The following is a 9,304-nucleotide window of genomic DNA, read 5'->3' as shown; positions in this document are numbered from 1 at the left end:
GTAAAGATTTAGAGGAATTTAATATTGGTCTCTTCAATAAAACAATCATCTTGGTAGCAAACTTTTCTTTAAATCTTACATAATTTAAGCTTTATAAAAATCCAATATAATTGAAAATTGGATTTCCCCTCTAAAGGTTTAAATATTAAAAGCTTGAAATAGTTAATTTAAAAACAAGCAAACAAAATTAAAAAAACCTGTAGCAGATCCTGCTGAAATATTTCTTTAAAAAATACAAAGCTAAATGAGCTTACTCTGTACACAAATTACTTAGAATTAGAAACCAACTATACAATCAACATTATCTTAATTCTGTGAAGAAGGGAAGTCTTTTGACTTCATGCTGCCATTTCTTTAGAACCTTGGTTTCATGGTTTCACCATCAAAAAATTTCAGTGTTCCTGTGTCCAGCAGAAGAGGCCAAGTACTAACACCACCTAAAATTGTTAGATGGTTAGTTTTAGTAACTGCCTAAGCAAGTAGGAAAGTGTTGTGCAGTAGTGTGTAAACAATGTAGGGTTCCCAGTTAATCTCTGGAATGAAATCTGGACCTTGAGTTTGAGTTTGAGAGAGATCTAAAATATGATCTTGTCTTAGCTCTTTTTGTTGGAAATGCCCTGTAGAGACATAGCCTTTGTGTCCTTGAGAATGAAAGAGGTCATTGTGAATTAGAATGACAATAGCTCTTTGATCTGGATTTTGACTTTATATTACCTTCTCCTTTTCCTTGGGGGAAGGAGAATGAGATGGATACCAGCCTTGAGATTTCTCATAGTTAGCCTTAGCATGGGAGCCCTGATCAGACTTGGGTTTGAATTTGCTCTTTGATTTAAGATTTCCTGCCTTTTAATGAGGACCATGACTGGCCTTTGCTCCGTGCCCTAGACCGGGAGTGGTTTTCTGAACTACGTTAGATCTACTGTGGTTGCTCCTGTGATTCCTACTTGTCAAACCTTCTTCTGGACTGCAAGCTTGATCTGCTTTCACATTAGGAAACATTAGGATGGCTCCTTCACAGTTTATCTTCAATGAGCCTAATATTTCTGACATTTATTTCTGTATCATCCAGCTTAATAAAAGCATGCTACATGTCCAATTAGGAGCAAAACTCAGTCATGGTCTCATTTGTGAGTTATTTATGCACAACTATTTAGGTCAATTCACCTGCTGGCCTCATGGATACCTTTAATTCTTACAACTGTGAAAACTAGTAAGAACTTCTAGAATAAGCTTATATTCTGCAGGAAGTGCTCTCCAACTGTTAGGTCCGCCTCCACCACCGCAGGTCAGTAGTTGTAGCCCTCAGTGGTGATGCGGGACCCAGGCACAGAGCTCCATGTGCTTCAGCTCCTTAACTGCTTCCTTGGAGTAGTGAGAAGGTTCTCAAACTCCACCAGCCCTATCTGTTTTTGAGGTCTAACTACTTGGAGGAGGAGGCGCCCATACCCGCTGGCTTTGCTCCCAGCCATTGTTTAGCTAAGAGGTTCTCTGTCGATGTGCACTGCCGGCAAAGGCCAGGGCTGGCTGCATTCACCAGAAGGTGTGAGGCTGGCAAAAGCCAGCACAGGTGCCTTTCATCGCAGCAGCCAGACCGTGCAACTCTTAATCCTAGAGAATAATGCCTTGCTCTCTTTTTTTTTTTTAAATCCCGGTCTTTACATCAACTTGGCATTCAATAAATGGTCATAGCACAATATGCTACTGACCCCATGGGCAAATTAGGATGTGAATTGGCCCTGAAAAAGTTTGTAGTCCTGTAGAAGAGATAATATCTATTACGAGTCTACCAAGAGATAAGCAATATTTAAGTTGCAGCTTAGAGGTAAGTAAAATGAGTAATGTAAGAATTCAATAGAAAGAGAAATAACTTCTGACCGAAATGAAGAATATATTGGAGAGAGAATTTTGTGAAGGTGTTTGAGTAGACTTTTTATTATTATTATTATTGATTAGGAATTAAGATTAGCTGCAAGTAACAGAAAACCTAAATAAATAGCTTGAACAAGATAGGGGTCTCTTTATTGTCCTCACTCATGAAACAGAGTGGAGATACCACCAGGGCTGGTGCAATGTCCCAAGAATTCCAGGGTCAAGGTTGCTGCGATGCTCTTGATCTTGCCTTCATATTAAGTTGCAACATGTTATCCTGCAACTCCAGCAATCTCTTCTACAGTGATAGGCCACTGGACATTTGGTCAGTCTCATGAGGCCAGTATTCATTTCTGCTCTCTCTCTCTCTCTTATAGATGTAAGGAAATAGTCTTAGAGCAGTTAAATACTTTTCCCAAGAAAATACAGATAGCAGCAGCAGCCTTGGGAATTGCCCTCATGCAGTTTATCTCCAGAAACCATGCTGTTAACTCTTACACTATATTGTCCTCCTGATGAGATGATGAGAGCCTAAGATGGTAAGGAGGATAAATGGTGGATTAAGGGGAAGCTTCATCCATAATAGGAATATTGCCTAGAAGAAAAGTTTATACTGTTTGCATTTACAAAACAGTCTCAAGGGGTTAGAGAAAGACCCAACCAGGAATTAATTGGATTAAGATGTTCATTTACTTCAAAGCAAAAGAGGAAAAGGTAAAGAAGTGAAAAATCTATCGAAGGTCGTTAATGTGCAAAACACCTTTGTCATCTGATTTAAATTTCCTCTAAGTTTCATCTGTCCATCCAGCTTGTAATTTTTTATCACCAGAAGGTTTTGCTTTGCTTCTTAAAAAAATGGTTGTTCTTTCCTCTTCTTCTAGTGAATTCTTGATCTCAAAAAAGTCCCTCTTTCCCATTCCTTATTTCCTTCTTTTCCTTATCATCCTTCAATGTAGAGGTCTCTCCAGGCTCAGAGAATCTATCTTTGAGCTACTATAGAATATGAAGATGTTAATTTGGGGACTTACAGCATGAGTGGCAATTTGTTTATCTCCCCCCTAATTACCAGCATATTTCTTCCCTGTTAACCCTTTATATATTGCCTTTGCCTGACATTACATGCTGCCTTTCCTCTGGAATGTAGGCATCTTTATTTTGGATAGGAGTGAGAAAGAATTAGACTTTTCTGGCCCATGAGGCTTGGGTTTTATGTTCTTAGTGTCTATAGGAATGTGGGAATTCTCTGGTGCAAATTTTTCTAAGTTCAAAAAATATCAAATACAGACAAGATATAGCTGTTTATGTGATCACTTCTGTTAGGGCTGGTGGAACTTGTGCCAAATATGTCAAAGTTCAATTCCTTGATTAACATGTCCCTAGTATAGCACCTAAAATCCTTCATGATCTTGAGTCTGTTTCCCTCAACAGGTTCATTTTTTGCATATGCTGTTCCTTTTTTCACCTCTCCAGCCATCATACACACACACTATGAGCCACCTATTTCCAAAATCTAGTGTTAGTTTCTTGAAGGAATGTGATCTGTCTACTCCTTGGCCTTGCTTGATCTCCCAGCCTGGAACACCTTTCTCCACTTCACTTTCCTTCTGTCCTTCCAGTCTGTCACCCTGGGGCCCTTGCTTTCATGGCTACTCTTGATTAGGTACTTCTTATCTGAAGTCCCTCGGTACTCTGGAAGTTATTGACATGATACCATATTCCCAATGATGACAAATTGGTTTCTCCAGTAGACTGTAAACTCTTGGAGAAAAGAATCATTGTCATTTGATCTTGGTCTCCCCATAAAACATAATGCAAGACACATGAATGGACTGTACATATGCTGACATGAAATAAAATGCCACGTGTCTGTTAGCTGCTTGCAAGGTTAGTACGAGAGATTAATTAAAATATTATTCATGGATATGGTTCATAAGTCAAAACACAATTCTAGCTCAAGGAAAAATCCAGATGACAAATGGGGGAAAAAAAGAATACACTTAGTTTGCCATAACCCATTTCACTAATTTTCGAACTTCGCCCTGATGATTTCATGGCCCTTAATCTCATTTTGAGTCTGAAAATTATTATGTTTTGCACTCAGATCTGTTACCACATCAAATCCCTATTCTGATATAAAAAGAAAAAAATGAAAATTTAGTTAAAAAAAAACAGAAAGAAAATTCAGTCCTCTCTTGCAGTTTATTTATGGCCTTTTGCTACAAATGGCAAAGCAACTGAAAAACTATCATTTGAGAGTAATTCAATAGTACAACCTAAAGGAAAACTTGTTTTGAGATTATTTTCAGAATGCAAACTTGACATATTTGTGAGACAACACCACAAAAAAAGAATAATTGTGTCCACTAAAAAAAGACAATGTGAATTTTTTATTCCTTTATTTCCTATTTTCTAGACTTCTACTTATTGCTCAATTTAAGTTGCTAAGACAGAGGATGAAAAGAACTCTAGAATCCAAAATAATTCACAATTTCTATAGCTAGTATATTTTCTGACCTCAGCAAGAAGCAAATATCTGTATTTGAGCCATTAAGGGAGATGAAAAATTGCTTAATAAATTTTAATAGATTGCTAGCTGGCAATCTGACCTAGACGTTTTCTAAAATGCAGCATTAGTACACTAGGAGAATAGTAGCTCTAGGTCATGACAAATGAAAGTTGGTGCTGAATCTCGTTGGTTAGTAGTCTTTTGACGCATTTGGAGAGGTTACCGCAGCAACAGATTATGTCACCTTAAGTTTAAAAGAACATTTGAAGATTTCAGAGGAAATGAGTAATCCTTACCTGAAGAGGTAAAGCAGGTAGCCACCGCCTTTTTCCAGAAAGTGACAGTGTTAACTGCATGGCTCATTATTTCTGCCCTTTATTTAAAAAATATGGTTATGCCTTTTACTACCAAAGAACACTCATAAGACATCCCTTAAGAACACAGCATTTTAGGTATTCCTATGATCCATTTTGCAGCACACTTGGGGCTCAAATCTGAATATTCTCTTATTTAAAAACATTTGGCGACACTATTCCTTTTTTCATTTTTTTGGTCCAGTGATTTACCCTTTAAAAATCAATTCAAAGTGCCTGCCTATGCAAAAAAATATAATAATAAGTTCAGTTGCCAATACCTATGCTAAAATTTTAACGTGTATCATGGTATTTTAAAAAGTGGAAATAATTATGCAAGCAATCATTAATTGGAAAGATGAGGTGAATTAGGATAATTTTTACATAACTGCAATAACTTTATTTCATTAAATATAAATTAGAAAAGTATAAGATAAAAATTATAGAATAAAAACATATAAAAAGTGATATTTAAAATGCTATCACGTATCAAAAATGCTATCATGAAGTGTTAATAATATGAAAAACTGCGTGTAAGGTATATATGGGAACTCTGTATTTTATGCATGTTTTTCTGAAACCTAGAAATTCCTTTAAAAAAAAAAGAGCAAAAACAAAAAAGAACATGCTATTGTGACCCTCTTGAAAAACAGTTACTTAAGGTGATAAACACATATACACACTTGTAAGCTTATATACTTAAAAGAGAATATTTGTTATAAAGTGTGAGTACATTTTATTAAATTCATAGGTTTAAAGCCAACAATGGATTTTTTTTCTCATTCTGTATACAATTCTATTTCAGTTTGCTTATTTTTGAATTCTATTACTTATAGGTAGATAGAAAACAGAAATCCAGCTTCCTTAAAAAAGAACACACAGGACAAGGGTATTTCTGGAGAACACTAAGCGGTTGTTTTCTTAGCAACTAAAGGAGAATTTAGTAATTCTGGTCACTGACAAAATATTTTATCATGTGCATAATATTTAGGAAATTAAGTCCCAACTTGGCCAAGTTTCCTGGGTCATGGTGATTTGTTATGTCTAGAGCTTCTCAGAACACTCTGCATTATGCCGGTTTTGCCCCCATAGAAAAATAAGACGACTTCTTGGAAAATATCCTTCTAGATCTTGAATTAGGTCAACTAGCAAAGACACAGGGGAGAAAAATAGTCCTCAGGGTGTTCGCTTTGTTTCTGAAAATTGTTAGGCTTGGGATCATATATGAATAATGCTTAGTGGCTTCTATCCTGCAGGAAGGGCCCCTGTCTCCCACCCCTCATGCCAATCCCCCACCCCTGAGGCTGTGTTAGGGGGTCTGCATAGTTTTACTTCATCCTATGAGGCCTGATGTGGTTATTTGACTCTGTGCTGTAATTATCTGATAATCCGCCTGTCACATTTCGACAATTCAATGACTGATTCCTTGGCTTACCTGTAATATCATTGGCTCCAAGAGGTACATTTTGACATCACTGATATGTCTTAAAAGTCCATGATGTTCTACAGTTACTGTTGGGTGGGAGAGCACAATCAGAATTGAAACCAAAAAAAGGTGTGTACGTAGAACTTCTATTTCAGTGGGGCATTTTTCCATCCTTCAGGAGTAGCCGCAATTCTCTATGTTCTTGCAAAGCCATCACCAAATTGCATTACAGTTTTGCTGTTCAAAGTGTGGCCCAGGAACCAGCAGCACCTCTTGTAACAAATGCAGAATCTCAGGCCCCAAGCCAGAACTCCTGAGTCAAACCTGCATTTTAAGAACATCAGTTTATTTTCTGCCTCAAGTTTGAAGCTAAACTTTTTTTTGGTATGCTGCATTGGTGGGGTCACATTTCATTCTTTTTCCATGTGAGTATCCCGTTATCATTATTGTAGCACCATTTGTGGAATTTTTGTTCATTTTGCTTGTTTGTTTTGATTTGGGGGAAGCGCATGAACTGGGAATTGAAACTGGGTCTCCCACATGGCAGGCAAGAATTTTACCACTGAACTACCCTTGCATTCCCTGAACCTAAACTTTTAAAGTTTGATACCCCCCCAAGTAGTAAAGCTGAGTTTTTTTGTTGTTTTTGCAGAGACGTGTGGTGGGGGAATCTCTCCGTCATAGACCAAAAACTGCAATTGATGCAGGGAAATGGAATACCAGAAGGAAGTTCTTCTTGCAGTTTCACATCTTGTAAAAAAAGAAGGTTCAAAAGCAAAAGAGGCTGATGTCATGATTCATGTGCCGAATGTGCCTTAGTTAAGGCGCTGCCTCACTGTGTAACTGGTGGTCTCTTTTTCTGTTTCAATAGTATTTAAACTAATGTATCCCTGGACCCATGGCACCATGCATCTAATGAGGTGTAGTATTTCTCCTGCCAAAAGGCCAGGTACTGGGTCCTGAACCCTACTTAATATACCCAAGGCTTATTGCTCCAGACATTTAATCCTGCAAGCCAGATGAGGATGATAAGTAAGATGAGAATTTGATAACTAAGTCCAAATATAAATCGGGACCAGGGGAGACATTAAACACAACATGATTTGTACAGATTTTTCAACTCAGCTATGTGTTTAATCTTAATTAATGGAATAAGATGGTAAAGAGCATGGGACAGGGAGCCGAGAACCTGAGTTTCAGGTCCAGGAAGATCAGCCTCACCCAAATCCCTCTCCCTGTCTGCACCTGTTTCCTTTGCCTTCTAATGAAGGAAGGGATTGGGCCAGCTGAGCTCCGCAGGTTGAGCTCGACGTCTCCTTCCGGGCCAAGCACGTGGGACGACTGCTTTCTCTGGCCTCCCAAAGCCCCTTTGATCAGCCTCTCTCTTTTGTTTGTTTCCCTGTGTGTGTGTAAGTTTGAACTCCCGAGGAGATTTTTGAAAAATGTATTTCAGAGGGTGTGAGCCATATTTTTGTCCTTATTGCATTCATTACCGCCTACAAGCATGCAAGATTTATAGCTTCAAATTAAACACATAGTTGAGTTGAATAAAATTAAAGAACCAAAAAGACAGGTTGAGCCATCTTTTGCTCCATTTCGAATAGTTTTACTCAACATATTATTTAAATTCAAGTATTTTTGATTCTGATACTGAAGTCTTTCTCTGGCTTTAAACAGGGCATTGCCTGCTCTCTCACACACTCCCCTATGCCCTCTCCTCTTGTCTCTCTCTAAGTTTTTATAGTCTGTAGGAAATAATGGAAACTTTATAGCCACAGATTTTCAAAGATATAATAGTGCATTTATGGTCATAAAATGAAGAATAGCTGGGAAGAGGAAGGATATCTAAAGAAATAACAGAATTGAACTTAGGTTTCAATTAGATGAACTAATGTCCTATAAAAGAAATTTAAAAGTATTGGCCAGATCGTTAAAGTACTTTAATGTGCCACAGCTATACTCTATTCATTACTTAGTATTTCCTGATCTTTTTTTTTAAAATGAAGACTTAATTTTCATTGTTTTGTGAATGAGTAAATTGGTTGGGCTAGAATTAGGTGAAAGGGACTGATAAAAATGTCCACTAAAATAGAAAATAGTTCCAGGCAGAGGCTCCTTCAACTCTCATTTTTTGGCTTTAATTCTGTGCTACCATCCTGGCTTTAATTAACTTCCAAAAGGGGCTGCTTTATTGTCTTCAGGACATAATTGCCACACACACGAGCAAAGTCTAAAGAAAGGGATATTCCAGGATTGAGGTTAAAACCCCATCTTATGGTATAATATAGGAATGCCTAGAGTAGTACAATGAAAGTGAGCAAATGTGCAAATTTAAAAATGTTTCTGCATGAGGAAGAACAAAGGAATGTCAATAATGCAGGATGTTGAAAATAGGTGGTAATTAATATTTTAAAACTTTAACGTATGTGTGAGACAAGCAAAAAATGTTTATTTGGTACAAATTTTTTATTTTGACTCGTGCATTTCTTAATATAACTTTTATGGACAGCTTAATGAACACCACAATACTTGGAACCTTGCGTAGGGCATGAGATTTTGTATGTTTGTCCAGAGTGATGCCCCGATAAATCCCAGAGTGATTTGAACAATGAATAAAAAAGTATTTGCAAAGTCCCTAGGGGGAATGGTGAGAAATTCTCCAAGTAGAGAATTCTTGATATTTTCATAGGCAGTGGGGACAGACAAAGCAATAGGCCGAGCCTCCGATCTTGGGGTTTGTTCATATGAAACTTAATCCCACAAAGGATAGACTAAGCCTACTTAAAATTAGGCCTAAGAGTAACCCTCAAGAGAACCTCTTCTGTTGCTCAAATGTGACCTTTCTCTCTTTGCTGACACAGCAAGGAGCAAGGAAACTCACTGCCCTCCCCCTCTCTACATGGGACATGACTCCCAGCAGTGTGGATCTTCCTGGCAATGTGGTACAGAAATCCTAGAATGAGCTGGGACTCAGCACCAAGGGATTGAGAAAACCTTCTCGACCGAAAGGGGGAAGAGTGAAATGAGACAAAATAAGTGTCAGTGGCTGAGAGATTCCATCGGAGTTGAGAGGTTATCCTGGAGATTATTCTTATGCATTAAATAGATATTATCTGTTTAGTTAAGGTGTAATGGAGAGGCTGGAGGAAA

The sequence above is a fragment of the Tamandua tetradactyla genome, chromosome 9 (genome assembly GCF_023851605.1).
Source record: "Tamandua tetradactyla isolate mTamTet1 chromosome 9, mTamTet1.pri, whole genome shotgun sequence".
Taxonomy (NCBI): domain Eukaryota; kingdom Metazoa; phylum Chordata; class Mammalia; order Pilosa; family Myrmecophagidae; genus Tamandua; species Tamandua tetradactyla.
Note: the sequence above shows the minus strand (reverse complement) of the source record.